This window comes from Terrapene carolina, unplaced genomic scaffold (genome assembly GCF_002925995.2).
Source record: "Terrapene carolina triunguis isolate 2854851 unplaced genomic scaffold, T_m_triunguis-2.0 Scaffold171, whole genome shotgun sequence".
NCBI lineage: Eukaryota > Metazoa > Chordata > Testudines > Emydidae > Terrapene > Terrapene triunguis.
The window spans coordinates 2,324,376-2,344,682 of NW_020664522.1; the positions used below are offsets into that span (position 1 = coordinate 2,324,376).

General features: G+C 41.9%; 1 protein-coding gene across 1 annotated transcript in view; it reads left to right on the top strand.

The window, feature by feature from the left end:
* Positions 1–20,307, top strand: part of BRSK2 (BR serine/threonine kinase 2) — a 453,700-nt gene that overhangs the window by 72,544 nt on the left and 360,849 nt on the right. The window lies entirely within an intron of this gene.

The following is a 20,307-nucleotide window of genomic DNA, read 5'->3' on the forward strand; positions in this document are numbered from 1 at the left end:
AGAAAAAGTTCCAAAAAACGGGACTGTCCATTTAAAAATGGGACATCTGGTCACCCTAGGACAATTGTTCCCACCTGTGTGGGAATTTTATGTGAGGGAGACAAATGTCCATCAGGACCAGACTAAGGGTATGTCTATACTTACGCGGTAGTTAGACGGCTGGCAATCGAACTTCCGGGTTCGATTTATCACGTCTGGTCTGGACGCGATAAATCGATCCCGGAAGTGCTCGCCGTCAACTGCGGTACTCCAGCTCGGCGAGAGGAGTACCGCGGAGTCAACGGGGGAGCCTGCCTGCCGCGTGTGGACCGCGTCTGAACCACGGTAAGTTCGAACTAAGGTATGTCGACTTCAGCTACGTTATTCACGTAGCTGAAGTTGCGTACCTTCGTTCGAATTGGGGGGTTAGTGTAGACCAGGCCTAAGACAACCAAATTCATTTCACTTGTGAACTAACTTGTGATCCAAGCTCTCATAAACTCATTTTTAATGCATCTTTTAAAACTCACTAAATCACTGAGTTCCCATTGGAAACTCTCCATTTATTCCACATTGATTAGGTCACAATCATCAAAATATAAAAGCTATTTATTGCAGAGAGGAAAGTGTGTGGCATAGTAAATTAGAACACTGGTTTAAAACAATTTGCGGTATTGAATTACAAAACTGTTACTGAATTTAATCAAAACATTGAATTGAGCTAATTTAAAAATATTGAATTGCAAAAAAACCCCAGTTAATAAAAATCTAATAAAATCATCAGGCACAATCTAAATTGGAAGAATGACCCCAGTTTGCCACCAGTAATGTAGCAATCATGGAATTTGGTCTGCTTGGAGGTTTTTATGCATAGGGTTTGGAGGGTGTGGGTGGATGAGTGGGAGAGAGGGTCCATGCTGGCATACAGTGTTTGTGGGTATTCTGGTGGTTAACAGGTAAAAGATGAATGAGGAAAGTGACTGAGGGAGACAGTTTTATTTTACTTTTATTTTTTTCCAAGCATAACAAGACTTATAAGAAGTACAGACCTAGCAAAGCACTGTTTGCAGTTGACTACTCACTCCATTCGTAAATCTGCCCGTAAGATACTATACACAAACTTAATACCCAGCCCCACAAACAGAGGACCCAGTGACTGGGAAATGTCTTCAAAATGAAAACACTCATTCCAAGTAGATCATCAGAAACACAGAATGTTAGTAAATCTCAAAGTGGGAGGAGGATCATTTAGAAAGAATTGTGGGTCCATTCACTGAAATGGGACTGGCCTGGACAGGGCTTCTAAACGTTCAGCCCTAGGGCTCCCTGGGACTCTAACCCCACCATGGACAGGTTATAATGCTGCTGTGATGTTTACTCATGCGCCAGTGATGGCTGCATGGTATGGGGTACGTGCTGTGAGCTCTGTAATAATGATAACTTGAGTCCCCTGACGAATCGTGATGCCAACTATGTGTTACTTCTTTATCTCGTCCCTGGCTGGTGTACATCACAGATTCCCTTCCTTAACTTCAACAGGAAACCTCCAAGCACTATTCCGCTAATCCTCCCCACAACCACATACCTTAATTCTGCGTACGTTCCCTATTCTCCCATGCCTCTGACCCCTCCCCACCACCACCTGGCATGGCTTAAGGGTTTGGACATGTGGGGGCTGGAGAAGGTGGGCACACTGAACCTTGGGACTTATTGCTAAGGGTAGAGCCCTGCATGGATACAAAATTTGTATCTGCATCCAATCCACGATCTGCAAAAATGGTCCACAGATATAAAGTGGATATCTGCAGATTTGCAGGGCTCTAACTAAGCCCCCCCTACCCCCACCTAATGTTTTGTTTCTATATCTATATATTTCCAGGCCTACTTCACTATGCCATTCTACATGATCAGAAGTCCACCCACATATGCTTATCCATGAGTAACTATAAAGAGATAAGCAGGGAAACAAAACCAACAGCAAGAATATCAGATATAAGAGAAGTAACATCTCACAAGACAGAAAATCAGCGAAGGGTCCACCAGGCCCGGCAGCTGACAAAGTTCATAACCACGTCTCAGGGACCTTCAAAAGCAAATCTTCAGTTTTCTCTGAGTCTCTTTCAAATGTGGAGTTGAACTCCAACTGTCATCTCCTGCTGAAGAGACAAAATATGTCTCCCCCATTTCTGATTTGAAGTTTTTAAGAAAAAAGAAGGGAATAGAAAACTTCATCTGAAGCTTCCTTCAGAAAACCCAACATCCAAAGCATTGTTGACTAGTTAGATGAGCAGGGGATATGGCCAGTGGAAGAGCATTGCATCACTCTAGAAATGCCAGGTTGGTGGAACAGCTCTTTGAGGGCTGTTAGCAGCTGGTTTGACTAACAGCAGCTTTAAGACACTCTGTGTTGCATTGCTGTCCTGGCTAGCACCAGAATTGTGAGAGGGAGGCATAAAAGTGGCATAAGAATCACTTTGCTCAACTGTGGCTGTGGATTGAGCCAAGTGTGTGTTACCGTTTTCCAGTGAGAAGCTGACCCTGGCTAAAGCTCCAAAAATTGCTGTACTGAGTAAAGGGGAGTCTTATTTTGCTCCTGAACCAGTTTTCTCTGGCTTCTCTTTCTTCATATATTGTTTCATTTTGGTGATTCAGGGAGGAATAAGCAAGCAAGCAGTAATATCTAGCAGTTACACAATCTGTTTCATCATCAAAGTGTGTTCCAATCAATGTGTCTTATTCAGCCCTGGTGTAACTCTTTTGACTTTGGGGGAGTTACACCAGGAATGAAATTAGCCCATTAGCTGTTTAAATTAGCCCATTAATTATTTTAATCCACACAACACCCCTATGAAGGAGATAAATAAGTATTATCTCAATTTTTGACAGAGGAGGGAGACTGAGATACAGAAGTGAAGGGATTTTGCTGCCAAGGCCACACAGCATTAAAATTCAGGAGCTCTGGGTGTTGTGCTCAGAGTACTAGACCACACCTTTTTCTGATTAACTAGCAATCTAAATAGATTGCCTAATGACCATCTCCTTCATGGTATCCAGGCAAACAGCCAGTAGAAATCACTGTGCCTAGGATCCACTTGACCAAGTGTTTTCCAAATGCTCATCAGCATTATTGTAATTTGGGAAATCTCCCCATCTCCCCCGCCACCACACACAGATTCTCCCACTTTTATATCCTCCACGTGCATCCTATTTGCCAGTAGATTCCTTTCTAACCTTTTAAGGACGTTTATTTCATTTAAGTTCTTCCAAGGTAATTTCATGTGTTGAAGTTTTACCATCCAGATTGGCACCAAATTCAATGAAATGACTTCAGTTTGTATTCATCCAAGGAGACAAGTCTCTAGCAGAGAGTTAGTTATGTGTTGCTTGTTGAAAGTGTGGCCCCGGTCACCAGCATGAAGAGTTTCTGTAAGTTGAGGTCTCTAGGAAGGTGTGATGAGAAATAGTTTTCATTGTTCAGGTCATTATCTGGCCTGAAATGAAAAACTGCTTTCTTTTGGAGGAGTGAAAAGAGTTGCTTTGTGGAGCATTTTTAAACAATTCCACACACAAAACAAAGAAGTCTAAAAATGTCTGCATATAAAATAAGTCTGACTTTGTGTGTCTTGTCAGTGCCTCCCCTTATCCATTTATTGAATGAGATTATCATTCTGTTATGGAGGTAATGGCATCAGGGAATCACCACAGCACCAGCTTACTTTCCCCTCACCCCCTTACTGAACCTGTCATCAGCTGCGCCCACCCCCACCCCCCTTTCTGGTTTAATAGCTATGCTTTCATTTCCAAGTAGTAATTGCATGAAAATGCAGCACTGGTCTGGTAATGTCAGGTGTTAACCTAGTATTCAATGTGCACATTCTTAAACAGTCAGTGATTCTTCTTTTTAAGGCCTTGGGCTAAAGAGTTGGTAGGCAGCTCTGTGTGTGATAAATAACAACCACAGATGTTTTCATGAAAAAGGCCTTTGGCATGATATAGGCAGTGAATTTTGTCTCTGGCTCACAGACTGTCTGGCCTGCTTGGGAGAGAAAAAGGCAGATGCTAGCTGGTTCAGGTTTAATCAGGTTATGGGATTTATTATTATTTATTAAATTTCACTAAAGATGGTCCCAAGGCCCATAATTTGGATTCTCATCAAGTTTTCAAATACCCTAAAGTTTGGAGTATTCTTATTGGAGGTTTTGGTTTAGGTCCATCTCTAATTTTAGCAAGGAACAAGTAATATGAAATGAGTAAAATTATAACAAGTATCCTTATTCCTGTGACATAGTTGAGAGGCTGATAAAGGCTCATCTTAGTACTTTAGTCATTGCATTATGTAGTGTATGCAAGGGGGGAACAAGGTATGAAAAGAAGCAGGTGTACAGTACGAAAAGGGCATAAGATGAAGGTCTAATATCTGTAATGAAGTTGTGGACATAGATGGTCAATCAGGCACACTATAGTGTATAGATGCTTATGAAGGGAAGTAATGTTACTTTGTATGTCCTTAGACTGCCATACTGTATCTGATAGTACTAGATGGAGGAAAAGTGTATGTTGGGTGCACTGGAACCCTGGTTTTGTACTGTGGTATGGGTAGGTCACTAGAGAACAATAGAAACTATTAATCTTCCTCTCAAACTCTCAGAGGTCGGGACAGAAAAGAAAAAGAGGGAGGAATATAGAATCTTTATTCCTCAGTGAGCAAACAGCTCTGGAATTTGTGGAGAGTCTCCATTTTGTCTTTGCGCGTTCAGAGTGGGTAAAAGGACAGTCTTCCTAAGAGGAAATTCAGACCTGGTGTAAGCGGGTGCAACTTCCTCGAGGCCATTTGAGTTTCATGGCTTATGTTAGGTTAGAATTTAGCACATGGAGTGCAATGACTGGGTTGTAAAAGGGGAGAGATATCTTAAAAGATTTTGGGGAGAGAGAAAGGAAAGTTAAACAGGAAGGGAAAATGAGGGGCCATTATCATGCTTTTGATATACAGGAGAACTCCTGATTAACACAGTGGGGGAGATATGCTTAAAAATAAGTGGTAGTATAAGGCCTCTCAAAAACAAAGTGTTTAATGGGATAAGCCTCATTGTAATTTTTCAGAGTCCTTACAAGCCCCTTCATATTCTTCTCACTTAGACTTTTAAAATGATTCCAAACAAATCTTGCATGTACTCTTTGGATAACAGGGGCAGCCATCAAGATGCAGTTTGAAATTAGGGATTTAAAAGCACTGAGGGCATTATAAAGTCTGATGGAACAAAATGCCTGGCAGTAGTAATTTATAATATAACCTGGGGTTGAGATTTTAATGGAAAGTGAGCATCCACATCCTTTCAGCATCACTAAAAATCCCAGCCTAGCAGTGGAATTGGAGTGGGAGTTCAGCCCATGAGGCTTGCTTTTCTTTCCTTCTGTGTTTGAGCTGGCTGCCAACTCTTTAGTCCAAGGCCTTAAAAAGAAGAATCACTGACTTTTTAGGAATGTGCACATTGAATATTAGGTTAACACCTGAAGTTATCAAAGAAGCTCAGTGGTTTAAGATGATATGCCATGGTCGTTGACCCTGAGCTACGCTGTGAGTTTGAGTCCTACCCTTAGATGCTCAGATACTATTGTGGTGAGTGCGATATATGATCCTATGTAGACTATAATAGAGCAAGTTTTCTAGGTGCTCTTCTGAAGCTTCCTTTACCAATATCCGCACACCGGATAAGTGTGAAAGACTGTAAACAGAAAAGAACAGTTTCTATTGCTACCAATTCTCCAGCCTTCACAAACTCAAATCTCTCTATCTTAGGTTTTTCTATAGTATTTATCACCATAGCATCAGAGTTCTATGGAATACACTGTGAAAACTCTCTTAAGTGACCATCTAAGGGGGCCACTAAAGATTAGTCAGACAGTAAAGCTTCTCTTAAATTAAATGTCATTCAAATGAATACTGGAAACTTTAGAGATATTTTAAAGTGGTCACTTAAGGCAAGATATTCCCTATTGTGGCTGTGTTCCTAGGATCTGATCCAAGGCCAGCTGAATTCAGTGGAAAGACTCCCACTGACTTCAGTGGCTTTCGATCTGACCTTTGGTGCATATTTTACTTTGACTCCCACTTCTCCTCTGAATTAATGTATGCTAAAAGAGAGCAGAGTTTTTAACTTGATATGATTTTAACTCACTGGTGGTGTTGATGTTGAGTTTTTGTGAGTGACAGGCACCCAATCCCATGAGGAAAAGGTGAGCAACCAGCCAGGGTTGGGAGATGCCATGTGAAAAGGGTGGCATGAGGGAGGGGTTTCTAAGGCACTGGTGTCACGCTCTGTACTATTTTTAATGAGCTGTAACCATGAGGGCTGTCAGAGCTGTCAGGGCACCAAAGAGGCCTCCCTGAGTCACATCTCCCTATTATTGACAGGCAAGGAGAAAGAGTGGTGGTGGAGAGATTAGTTCCATTCATTTTGGAAAGGAAGAAGGAAGATGAAAAGCACTAAACATGTTCTGTTTCCCCTTATAATAAATGCCCCTTCATGAAATCTGTGGTGTCGTGTGCATAGTGAGGCCATTTCTTCACTGCCTCTGATGGAATATCTGGCAGTATGTATATTTATAGATATGTGGGTGTATATATATTATATATCTCTTAGTCCAGAGGGAATTTTTTTTTTTAACCAAAAGCAGGGGTTTCTAATGGAAATGCTGACAAGAACCTTCACTTAAAGTATCTTGCCTGAGGTACTGTAATAAAATACCCAAAGTTCAAATAATATCAAGCTTCTATCTTAACCTGATTACTATGAGTGAATTCATAATGGACACTTATTCTCTGTCTTTGCATTACTTCATGTCCAATTATTATAGGAGTTTCACAATAGTGCACACCTTGTAATCTTTTTAGGGACTGTTTCTTAGCATGTGTAGCAGCCTGGCACAGATGGGCCCTTTTATTGGTTGGGACCTGTAGACACTACTGTAATATAAATAAATAATAATGACAATATTTGGGCTGCAGGCCCTGTGCACAATGGGGTGAGTTAAGGATGAAATTTCCTTGCTTGTGTGGGTTTGCCAGTCCCCTGATGTGGTCTCTGTGGACTTGCCTTTTTGTAGTCAGTTTCCTTTGTTTTCTTATTTCAATAATATTAAAGTATTTTCTGCCGGCATCACTCCTTTGAACGGAGTGGAGTTCCAGCAACATAAAATTTGACCCATAATTTTTCAGTAATACCAGTGAGACCTTTTTGCTAACATGGGGCCAAATCCTGTGTTCCCTGCTCAGTTTTTACTTAGTCCTGACTCCGGTAAAACTCTTGTTGCCATAAGTGGGAATTTTGTCTGAGAAAGAGGAAAGCAAAATGCAAATAGAGACTCATGGAATGCAAACTGAAAATACTGGGGGAAAGACATATTGCTTTAATCTTAGAAATAACAGCAAAGAAGGCAACAAATTGAATGAAGAGGTATTCCGTCTTCAGCTACTAATGACTCCAGTGGTGTATGATGTCTTCTTCAGACCGTCATTGGAATTATAACCTACATGATTGATTATCCACTGCTCTTACAGATACAGAGTCATGTACAGACAGACAGAAATGACGTATGAACTGCTTGTCCATTATAAGTATTTAGGTACATGGGGATGAACCTGTCTGAAGTGTTGTACTGGAAGGCTGACAGGCCATTAAAACTTTAGTACCACCTTGTATTGGTTTCATTTCTTCCATGATAGCCATGGTCTCTGCTTTACACCCTGAAGCTATAATCATAAAACTCTTGTGAAGAAATCATGGAGGCAAAAGTATAACAGAGGTTCTTCCGGCTTGAGTTGTGAAAATAGCATCTTTAGCTCTCAAATAGCTGATCATTCCCCTGGAAAGCTGGGGGCTTGGACTTTAATCCTTCAGAAATTTCTCCCCCAAATCGACTCACCTAGTGCCATCTCTTAACAATAACTGAGCTGGCTTCCCTGGGAATATTTTAAGGAGAAGTCTCTCTTTTATTTCTGCTGGACTCACCCACCTTGAAGGTATAGCTGTCACAATTTTGAGGAGCTACGCCTCACTTGTGGAGAATGTTTCTCTGTTCTATTTAAGTACCACAATCCGGGTCCAACTACAAATTTTATACATATTCATATCACTGGATTTTGTGAAGTAAGTAGCAGAAAAGTGAAGGTGTGAAGTGCTGTCTGTTGCCACATGTGCTCGTGATACATTCATTTGTAGGCGTGACACATTGGGAATAACCAGACTTTGAGCATAATAAATAAGGATTAGGTTATCCTAAAACTAGAAGAGGAATTTTCAAAAGTGCTTTGTGTTGACCTACCTCTGCTCCCACCGAGTATTAATATTGACTTCAATGGGATCAGAGTTAAGATAAAGCTGAATGCTTCTGAAAATTCTTTTAAAACGTTGTGTGGGTATTTTTGCCTCCCTTTGGGGTATTTGAGAGACAAGGTGGGCCAGGTAATATTTTTGTTGGACCAACTTTTGTTGGTGTAAGAGACAAGCTTTTGAAATTACACAGAGCTCTTCTTCTTGGAGTAGTAGGCATTGACTGTTACTGGAAGCAGGATACCTCACTTGCTGGATCCCAGGTCCAATTTGGCTTCACAGGCTGTCTTTCCATAGAAGTGAAAAGTTGATTCATAGCATAAAGATTGGATGGGAGAAATGGAGTTATCCAATGGTCATAAGGATTTCAAACTTGCAAGTGTAGCCTGCCCATTTCACTACTCACCACAGCTGTTGTCTGGTTACAAGTGGCTGCTTAAATTCTACTTGGGCAAGGCTAGTGTTCTTCTGTGCCTAAATGGTAGGTTCCATCATTGTTTTTGGTTTTAATAGAAGAAACAGGCTTTTGAAAGATATTAAATATTTATTAGGCACCTCCTGGCATGGTGCTCATCTTTTCTCCTATGATGACATGGTAACCTCACCAGTTATACTCAGTTCTCTCATAGTTATTACTGGAAAATAAGACCTATTTCCCTCTTTATTTAATGGTCCTTTCCTCCCATTTCATGAGGTTGGAAGTAGGAAGAGAGAAGTGAGAGAAGATGGAGGTAATGTTGTTGTGCATGTCTGAGAATGAGAGCAACACAGAAAGAGGCATATGGCAAAACAGAGTGCTGAGCATTAGTTTGATCAGGCCTCTGAATGAACTCCTTTTTCATCATTCACCTCTTTTATTCTTTCCTTCCTTTCCTCTTTCTCCCAGTTACCTTCTTTCTTTCTGCATCACTTAACGAAACTAAAAAAACAAAATTGCATCATTATTTTCTTAGTCATTATTCTTTTTTTTAAAATCTGGTGTCGTGCTGGTCCTGCTATGGAGGGGGTTTTGTCACAAAGTTAAAATCCAGGCCAGGTTTTGCAAACCTGAACACCGTCTGGAGGAGACACTAAGAAATGTTGTGGTTTCCTTCAGTTTTGACACCAAGCCAACTACTTTTGGTAGTGTTGACTGAGTTTCACTTTGAGTTGTTTTGATTCTCACTAGAAATTATTATTGTTAGTAATTTGCACTGGGATAATGCCTAAAGGCCCCAGTCAAGGGTCAGGATTCACTGTTGCTAGGCTCTGAACGCACCCATGATTAAAAGATGGTCCTTGTCCCAAACAGCTTGCGATCTAGTAAGATTACAATGTAGAGATGGTCTGGATCAAGTCCCCCTCCCCCCTCCAAATCAAAGACCTCCAGCTTGGGGGGTGGAGGGGGTCTAAACAAAATCTAGGAAAATAGGAGGATGCAAGCACCACAGACATTACAATAGGGAAGAATTTTTGTATGAACCCCTGAAAAGTGAGTAACCAATGAGTTTTGCACATTTCTAATTCCTGTATATGTTTGTTTAGCAAAGAAATTTGTTACATTTGCACTGGCGACAATACATTAAAAAGAGCTTGAACAAGTTTCTTATCTCAGGTGGAAATGGCAAAAGAAAAGTTCAGGTTTATTAAAAACAATTCATCCCTCCATACACACAAGCATTAATAGCCAGAAGGGGGCACATGCCAGGTCTCCTTTATGCACTGCCTGTTGCCTCCATGATGTTGTGTTACAAGCACAAATTGAGAGGTCTACATTCAGGTCCTTAGCACAGAGAAATGGTTTAACAGACCTTTCATATATTATTTTGTTTTGGAAACAAGGCTTCATTATAAGAGGATTTTCCTGAACAATTCTCTGTTTCTCTTCTGATTTTTGGACTTCATCCTTTGGTGAGCTGTCCTCCAGGGTAGAGTCATTCAGAGCATGAAGTGCTGAGTGCAGTCTTCATGTCACAATGACCTGGCGGGCACAGAAAATGGATGCAGTTCCCGCTCTGTTCCTTTTCTGTAAGGTAAGAATGGATTGGTGATGCTGGGGTCTCCTGCTGCTTATTCTGCAGCCTAGCCAACCATCTTCTGTCTGCTGAAACAAGAGCAGATGCTGGACAGCCAGGGCATTCACACTCCTGCTGCTGCTTAATAATAGAGCATGTTATGCAAATGTTGAGGAGTTGTTCAAATTCCCCTTCCTCACCCCTGCCCCCCTACAGGAACTGCATATGTACATATAAAGATGCCTGTATTAAGCATGCCGGAGGGTTTGGGCTTGATTAACCATTAGGATACCCTAGGAAATTTGTCTAAGCACCTGGCTGAATGCCTTGCAACTTTCAGAATACCTGTGCACCACAGAAGAGAGGCCAAAGGGCTAGTCTGGAGTGCATTTGCTTTCCCTAATCTGCAGCTGTGCATAGCTGGTGAAACCAAACCATGTTAATGGATCTCTGCCCTGTGGAGGCTGATAGAGTGAAGCAGTTTTGTCCCTGGACCTTGGCACTGCTGCTGCCTTCAGTCACGGTGCTGTCGAGTATATGTGCTTCTATTTAGCTATACTTTCTGCCTCCACTGCAGCACTCTGGAAGCAGCCTTTGCCGACCAACCTTCAGGACATCTGTCACAAAAGTTGATAGAACTGGTGGGGGGAACTAGGGGATGGTCAGCAGAAAGAAGCAGAGTTGAAAGAAGCCAGATGTAGAAGGAAGTATGTCTGATAGGCTGAGTCCATGTATATTGTTTCTGAAAGGAAATAATAAGGCAGTCAGAAGGGATCACCTTTTTTCACTTGGTTTGCAGCTTCGAGATCCTGAGAAGGATGAGATGCCTCTTTTATATTCCGTTGTATGGCCAAAGTCTATCAGTCTGGTCTTTTGCCTTCTCTTCTAGATGTATAGCTTAATATTTGAAGGCTCTTTTCTTCTGTGGAGCTTTTTTCTTCCTTCAGCCCTCAAAAGATAAATCCCTACTTTTGAATGTTCAGGGCCACATTTTCAAAAGGGGCTCATCATCACCTCTAGAATGGCACTTCCAGTCTTTTTGTGACCAGGCTTTGATTCATGCAAAAACATGTGCACTAAATATATATATGTACGTGCAGATCAGAGGTACATGCAAAAACTTGGGTGTGAAAAATTATGAGCACAATGACAGAGGTTACTTTTGAAATGTGACCCTTTACGTTCTGTGGGTCATTGTGTTTGCAAAGTCCATTCAGAGCCCTTTGGCTTGGCTCTAAAATTTCATCTAATACCCAGTTTTCCTACATAGATTAACACAAAGAGGATATCGAACGGATGCCTTGTTGTCACCTAATTTATTTGCAAGCACTAAAAGATGCCACAACTCCTGAGTGGAGATGCCCAAAGTGGAAGCATTAGAGACTTCCATGACCACCTTTTAATGGTGAACTGCAAAGCCTCTTGTGTGGCAAAACACAAGTTCAGTGTTTTTCCTGAAAGAGCTAACAACAGCCCTGGCACCTAAGGACTTGATCCTGAAGTCGCTAAAATCAGTGGCAAAGCTATCAAGGGCTTCAATCGTGCAGGATCAGGGCCGAAAACAGCAATTTTCTGTCCTGCCAGAGGTGTCAGTATATCATCTGCTGCAGGGCGAAACATGGCGTTTTGAACTCAAGCCTTGTCTAGTAAACAAAGGAAGACACAACATTCAACTATTTTTTATTTATTTAAGTCAATGCTGTAGCTTTAGAACAGCTTTTTTTTTTTAAAAAAAACCTCTTCAATTCCTCTTAATTAATGAAAATTGTATATCTAAATGCATCCTGTAGGTTTTATTTACAAATGCTTCCTTGTTCTGCCTAGTTATTTTGGCATCACAGATGGTACCAGGCAAAAGGATGAGGAGGAGAGAATGGTAAGTTATTGAGTAATCAGCCTGGGGCAGGTTAGTGAATTAAAATGTGTTAGAAAAAAATGTTACTCCAGCACTTTCTAGATGGTTGTTAAAATAACAGGATTTATTGAGCTGAATATATCTACCCTGGTATTTGTGTATAAATAGCCATGCTGTAGAGAGATGGGGAGCTGTTTGTGTACTAATATATTCTACTCAACGTGGCTTAACAGTGCTTTTGTTGCAGTCTTGGTTGATGATTTTACTGTGCCAGCCCCAGAGAGTGGAGGGGTGGGAGGAAAAGAGTCTGTATCCTGTCTCTTTAAGACATGGCAGGGAGTTTCTACAGCATCTCATGCACATTATGACATAACTTGTTAAAGAAATGAGGCTTTTTTGCTCTCTGTCTGATAGGTTAGATGAATGGGACAGATAATAGCTCATTGTTTCCTGCTCTTTGAATGACATTTCTCCATTGTCTTAAAGCCTTATTGGAGTGAACTTAACACACTGGGCTTTGTTGAAACAAAGGGCACTTGTGCCCTGTGTCACCAAGTGAACTACAGTGGAAATGCTAATGTGATAGCACTGCAAGCCTTTGAGGTGGAGCCACTGGACTAAATATTACAATCTCAGTGTCAGCTTTTCACAGCCTTTTGCTTTTCAGTACTGGACGAGCAGCCTCTTTCATGGGAACATCAATTTTTGTGCCTCGTCATTTCACCGATTGTGTCATGCAGGCGGGCTTCAAATGCCTTCAGAGTAACCATTGTAACTGAGGGTCATTTAAATTAGCTGAAGAAAAAGGAATTTCCCCCACACCCCAAACTCCGCCACCTCCTTAAACAAATGGAGACAGAAAGATACACATAGGGCCTGATCATCAGGTGCTGTAAACCAACATAGCTCCATTGAATGCAGTAGAGAGACACTGCTTTACAGCAGCTGATGATCTGGCCCAGAAAGAGTGCGGTCACTGGGGGACAAAAATCAGCTCAGGTGGGTGCATCTTTCTCCTGAAGTCAGAGTTGTGACTGCTTGCATAAAAGCAGATTTGTTCGTGTGTGTGTGTTCGTGTGTGTGTGTACACAGACATTATCTGAATCCTTCCTGTGTTGCCAGACATTGTATTGTATATGTATACTGTATCCTGAATAAAATCACTTCTGGTACCTGAGAGAGAGCTGCTGCTGTTGCTATTATTATTAGCTGAGCTGTGTAAAAGTGTGTGGTTTTGCTTTGAGAGGGTTCCTGTGCCCGATTTAGACTGGATTATCAATTGAGTTTCAGAAATACTGCGTCAGAGTTTTAATGCAATTCGATAGTCTCAGTTCAGAGTGCCAAGTGATACACTTAGCTATTCTTTAATATCCTAAAAACATCATCCATACACGAACAGACAATGTAAGTCGGGTTAGAGCTTTCCCTTTGTTGTAATGACCAGAAATAAATCCATACTCCCTCCCCTCCCCCACCCCCGCCCCTCTTGCTGCCCCTCTCAACTTCAACTATGAACTCTTGTACTATGTCTGTCCCATTTTTTTGGTAAACTGAAAATCTGGATGCTCTGTTGTTAGGCTGGAGGCTTTGAATGTTTCATTGAGAAGATTGCTCCATTCGTTACCTTATTGATTAATTGAATAATTCTCCCAGACTCATGCTTACATTGATTTCAATTAAACATAGTCCTGGTGGTTCTAAATACAAACAATTCTTCTTTTGTTGCTCTGTAAATTGCCCTCCACCCCTATTCCTGCTTTAGATTGGAACAGTGTAAAAGCTTTTTTTTTCTTTTAGTTTAATCATTGCACTATTATCTTTGATGAATAAGAAGGGGATCTAACATAGAAGTAGTTTATGGCTCAAATAAAAAATGGTTCCCACCAAGCTGAGAATGCTGGTGAAGCAGCAATATATTGAGCAGAAATGCTGGTATAGAGACATACTATAGAATACAACTTAACAGATGTACAGGCTGATGGTATCCCTGGCAGGGAAGTAAAAAGGATTTGATCTGTGAAGCTACTGGAATTTTCCAATCAGCTATATTGATAAGAGTTAAAAGCGGGGCCAAGTGTTGAGAACATTTGTAGAGATTTTATAATGAGGATATCTGATAACATCTCACATTCAAGGCCAACATTTTCAAAGAGTGGTGCCTGAAGTTGGTTTATGTGGAGCACGCAGAACCTCTGAAGATCAAATAGCTTATTTAGATCTGATTAGATGTGAATTTAGGTGCTTAACGTTAGGAGCCCAGCCCTGTAACTTTCCCCTCATAATATCTAGCATTTTCCAGTCTTTGTAGGAATTCAAGTATTTTACAAATGCTACCATTGCTTGTGTGCTCAAAGTGTAACAATTTACTACAATAAGTCTTCAAAATCTACACACAGACTCAAGCCTCCTGCTCAGCAAGTTGTCGATCCACTGCTGCTTACTACAAATAATGTTTTTGTCATGAGTGGCCAGCATCACACTTATTAATGTAGACAGCACTGCTGTACATTTTTGAGGATCTTAGCCCTTCTCATTCCTTTATGCTACAAAATGAAGCATACAACCGCACGTATACAGGAATAATTTCCACATAACACTGAAATACCGCCACATCTACGCCTTTGTTGAGCCAGCAGTGAGAGAAGTTATAAGTTGACTGAACTGTCATTTTTTGTTCCTTTCCTTTGAGTCCAGTCAACCCAGGCACTCGGTGCATAAATTCTGTCTCCTTCCCAAAGCTCATCCCATGCAGGTTTCTCCAGATTTCCCTCAGTGACTTCATCACACTTTTTAACTCCCCACACTTGCCACCTCCCCATTTTTTAGACAGTTGCCATCACCACATGTTCTCTTCCTGCAACCACTGGAACTTGCAGGTTTGACTGTAATGATCAATAGCCTCTGTGCTTAAGTGTGATGAACTGGCATGTTCAAGACCCAGGGAGTGCTGAAGAGAGTAAAGCTCCTATCCCCTGTATAGACTGAGAAGGAAGTAGAGATTGACATTCATGATACTGGGTGGGGAAGTGGGTGGGAGGGATAGAGAACACTCAAAGTCATTCCCACAAAAAATCTGTATTGTGTATCTCTTCTTCCTTGCAGTAGACATTACTGCTATCACAGTGTTTGCCACTGGAAGTGCCCATTCCTCCCCCACTTCTTTATGTCACCTTGGGTTGTGATTGAGTTCTCTTTTAGTTTCTTCTTTGTCTGCTTTGTTATCATGTTTCTTCATCAAGTTTGTTTTTATTTCTTTAAAACCAGGAAAGTTTATTGAGCTATTGAGGGCAAATATGGAGTGTTTATAAAATTAAAAATCATGGTTTCAATTGTGAAATGGTATCAGGATCATCCACTCCAGCAAGAAATCCTTCTGGTATTTATGAAGGCAGAGAGAAATTATAGCATCTCTTAGATGTCCACAGTACATGTATGTAGTATAAACACAATTAATTGGTTCTTTGGGTTTGATTTGTTAACCATCAGAATTATCTAGACTCACTGGTCTAAATTCTGCTATAGAGGGACTCAAACCAAAACCCCAGATCCAAACCTAAATAAAACCTACATTGCTATTAGAGGGGCAAAGCTCATTGAAGACAATAGAAAGACTCCTTTTGACTTGAATGGGCTTTGGATCAGGCCAAAAATGCTGGACATAAGAATGCCATGTAATGGAGTAGAAAAGCCTTCTGAGGTAATATCTGTCTCCTATTAATTATTGCAGCATGGGCTGTTGTGACAACAGGAAAGATTGGGGTTTTTCTTGAAAGGAGCAGAGAAGAGCCTTTCATCTGCCTTTTTTCATATGGGGATATCCCAATTACATCAGAGATTGAGGGGAAGGAGATGGGTGAAAACATCTCTGACCTTTGATCCTTTCATGAAACACTCTTACTGGGCCCCGTCCATCTCCAACTTCTTCATTCTGGCATAAGGCTCTGATGTCACAGTCATATTCGGATCACTATTTTTCCCAGCTACTGGAGCTTGTGGAACCAAAACTGAAGAAGTGCCTGAAGGGGAATGTGTTTGTTCAACAGACAGCATCATACATATATCACACACATGTTTCAGTATGAAAATAAAAACACACATTTACACTTCCTGCCCCTGATTTTTGTGACAGGGATTTATGACCCTGTTAACATTTGCCCAGGATCTGGGGAGTAATATCAAGCCATCTGCTTTTGCCCCTATGGGGTTGTGTAAACCCTGATGGTAAGTTGCTAATATATCACTGCACCTTGCATGCTGGAAGTCTTGTTGCATATCTTGGCTCCCTTGTTTTTTGCCTGGAGTATAGCAGCAGATGTGCGGGGTGCACATGTGTTTTTCATGTGGTCAGGAATACTGTAAATAATCTGAGTTTGGCTGTCTGAGGGTGTTTAAGGCCTTTCCTGGTATATTTTGTAGGCTGAGATGTGATAAAGTGGAGGCAAAAGGGCCCAAGGGGGAAGGCTGGTATCTATTAGAAACCTGTCAACTGATTTGTTTTTCCTGGCAAAGATGTTCCATTTCCCCAGACCAGTTTTCATGGAATATTGAATGCATTTTGTGCAAATACAGCTTATTCTCCACTTTGACATCACAATCCTCTCAATAAAATCACAGTTTATTGCAATATAAAATGATTATAGATCAGACCAGTGGTTCTCAAACTTTTTTTTCCGCAGACCACTTGAAAATTGCTGAGGGTCTCGGCGGACCACTTAATGATCTTTCCAAATGTTGTTTGTACCGTTAGCTAACTATTGTAAAGCGCTTTGGATAAAAGCGCTATATATAAAAAAAACGTAATAATAAGTAAGATTTTTTGTTCTACAAATAAAAGCACGCAACTCATATTTTAATATCAGTAGTCTTACCTTTCTAATGCGATGGATGTGCCCTCTCTCCCCCGCCGCGGCAGCCTCTGAGCTGGGGCTGGGAAGGAGAGGGGTCTCTCCTCTTTCCCCCACCGCGGCAGCTACCGAGCTGGGCGGGGAAGGAGGTGGGGGTCTCTCTCCCGTCTCTCCCCGGCAGCCGCAGCCCTGGAGCTGGGGAAAGTCACCTCTTTCTCTGGCTGCTGCAGCCCTGCACGTCCCAAATTTCCCCCACCCCCCATTCTCACTCCACTGCCCCCTCCCACCTACCCCTTATTCCCACCAAGGGCACCACCTCACCTTACATGTGCATCTTCTCCAGGGTCCAGCACCTAATTAGTGGAGTCATGCCTGCACAGCTCCACTAATTAGGCGGGTGGCCCTTCATTCTCTTGTGTGCGGCCGCCCAGGTGCACACCTTAGAGGGAATTATCCGCGGCCCACCTGAATGGAGCTTGCAGACTGGACCACAGTTTGAGAACCTCTGGACTAGACTGTATCTTTAGGCATAGTCCTTTGCAAGGGATGTTATACAGGCTGAACTGCAGCAGGTGTAGCCATGGAAGGAATTGTGATTCAGACACACACTTCTGAGTCACAGTTCTTCCTCTTCTTCCCCCTTGCATCCAGGGGCTAGCAATATACTGCTGGCTTATACCAGCATTAAGGCCTTGATCCTGCACAAACTTAGCATGTGCTTAACCTTGAATGCGTCTTCTGCAATGCATAAAGTTAAGCACATGTGTATGTTTTTGCAGGTCATCACTACCTGCGTGCAGACCTATCTGCTGACAAGCAGGGTAGAAAAACCAAGGCTCTGTCAATTCCCTGCCCTGGTAGAGGTAATGCGAAGAGCTGCAGAAAGGAAGCCATTTTCAGTGCGCTACTACAAGTAGTTTTATTGGTCCTACAAAGCCCAGGAACCAAGCTACATATTCTTGAGCGCCATCTGCTGGTACCTTGTCTATTAACGTTATATAGATTTTCCTTTTAACAGACCATTCCTGCCCACCTGTTCTGGGAAGGGAGTAAGCAGGCAAGTAGTTGAGCTTACTCTTATGTGCCTGAAACCATGCTCTTGATAGTCTGTAGAGTGGAATATAGGGCAGGGGGTTCTTGCTAGGTCTTACTCCCCTATGTTACAAAACAAGTTTCTGTTATAATCCCCTGTTTGTACATACTGAAAAGTTTCTGAAACAGTTGACTTGGGGGTTGAACTTTCCCATGCTTGAGCTGTGCTAAAGAAGAAATTCGTTTGGGAAGTGTGAGCAACATCCCTTCAGCCAGTGTTTAGTTGTTAGAAAATATGTGATCTATTTCTACACAGTTTCTGCATGAGGTATTTGCTGTTCTCGGCCTGATCAGTGAGAATGCTCATGCTACCCCTGTCTCCACCCCCTTCCCTCAGTGCTAGCACTGCTACTGATTCAAGTTTGGTCTAGGCAGTCTTACTCTCTTGTTCCAGCTTGTCTCAAAGGGAGGCACTAGCTGTGAAACATGGGATAAGTGGGAATAAGAGTCAGGAAAAGGGAGAGGGTACAGAGAGGGGAAAAAAAAAAGGGGGGGGGGGGGGGGGCAGCTGATATGAAATCCTGGCTTATTTTCATTAATGTGAATAATACCCATTTAATTTAGCATCTTTAATTATTCACAATGTTCAAAGGGTTTATAGTAACTGAAGTAAGACCGCATCCAGGACAGTAGAACATGGAACCCATGTGAACTAGTGTGTAAAGGAGTTTACTCCTTATTGGGGATAGTTTTATATGTTTCTTTGCTTAATGGAGATTGTGTTAAAAGTGCCATAAATACGATGTGTGTTACCCATGCATGGTTTCTTTCTATCATCATATAAGCCTATTTAAATGAATACCTGATAAAGGGAATAAACCTGGGTGCATAAAAGTCCGGCAGGATGATTTCTTGTATCCTTTATGACAGTGCCCAAAAATACTTTTAAAAAACCACTCAGTGGGAAATGGAGAGGGGATTATAATGACAATAAGCAGGCCTGTTTGAGGTTATACAGCAGGCACAATTAAAAAAGGTGTTCCACTTTTAGAGCTATTACCAGTTTCAGTGGTTTTCTCCATTTTAGATATAAGAATGCCTCTGGAATCAGTAATACCACTAAAACCCAAATGCTTCTAAAATATGCCCACTGTATATGCAGTGAGACACCCAGCAATGAAGACTTGTCACGTACGCACGTTTACTTGGCAGGACTGCTAGGAGTTCAAGTAGTTTCCATTTCGTGTGTAGATTATGTTGATTGCTCTCATGCGTGTGGTGGTGCTGTGTCCTTATTAGACCTCCTGAGTTTCACTAATTGCTGTAGGGGTGAACAAACTCAATGGAAACTGCTGAGTTTCACCTGGTTTTGTGCTGAAACTGCAAAAGCGCATGTTCTCTCTCAGTCAGGCCAAACTTTCAAGTTCACAGACGGAATATCCTAGTTGCCCTCCCTACTTGGAAAATTATATTGCTCCTATCCCTCCTGGTTTCTTGATCCACCTGTGGGTGGGCATTAGAGGCCATAAAGCCTCATACATAGATGAGGGAGAAAAGGGTTTGTTACAGCCTGACCAATCTCAGGCAAGCTGGAAATAAGTAGGAGAAGTGAGGACATAGCAGAGTGGGATCTGGATGGGGCCCTGCATTCCTTATGTCTAATAAGGCCGTGCAACAAGTTGTAGCCAACCCTTTCTCCAGACCTCCTTACTCCTTCCTGAAAAGGGACTGGGGGAGAAATCATTCAGAGCCTACATGCCCCCCACACTTGCCCTATGGAATATTTGGGACCCCACAAATTGTATGGTTTGCCCTGCAAGAGAGGACCCTGCTCAGGCAGAATCGTTCCACCAACTTGTTGTGATCCTTGCTCCCAAATATTCTAGGTTTATTTATTTGTGAAAGCTTGGTGCATGCTTCAAAGCCTTCCCTGCATCTCTGTGCTGGCTTCAGCATCACACACATGCTGGCCATAATCCCTTCTTTGTGACGTTGCCAACCATTCCCCCCAGCAACAGACACTGATGTCACAACTAGCATATTATGACTTCTTAGCAGAACCAGCAGGAGAGAAAGGGCTGGACTGGGAGAAGGGGGTGAGAAACACAACCCTTTATGTAAAGTTTGCTGGCCATTTTCGGGAGGAGACAGTAACAAACTCAGATAACAAGGTGCACACAGAATTAGCTTGCTGGTGCTTTTTTAAAATTATTTTTCCAAGTGTGGTCATGCGATTTCCATTTGTATTCATTGATTTTTTTTCTCAAAGCAAG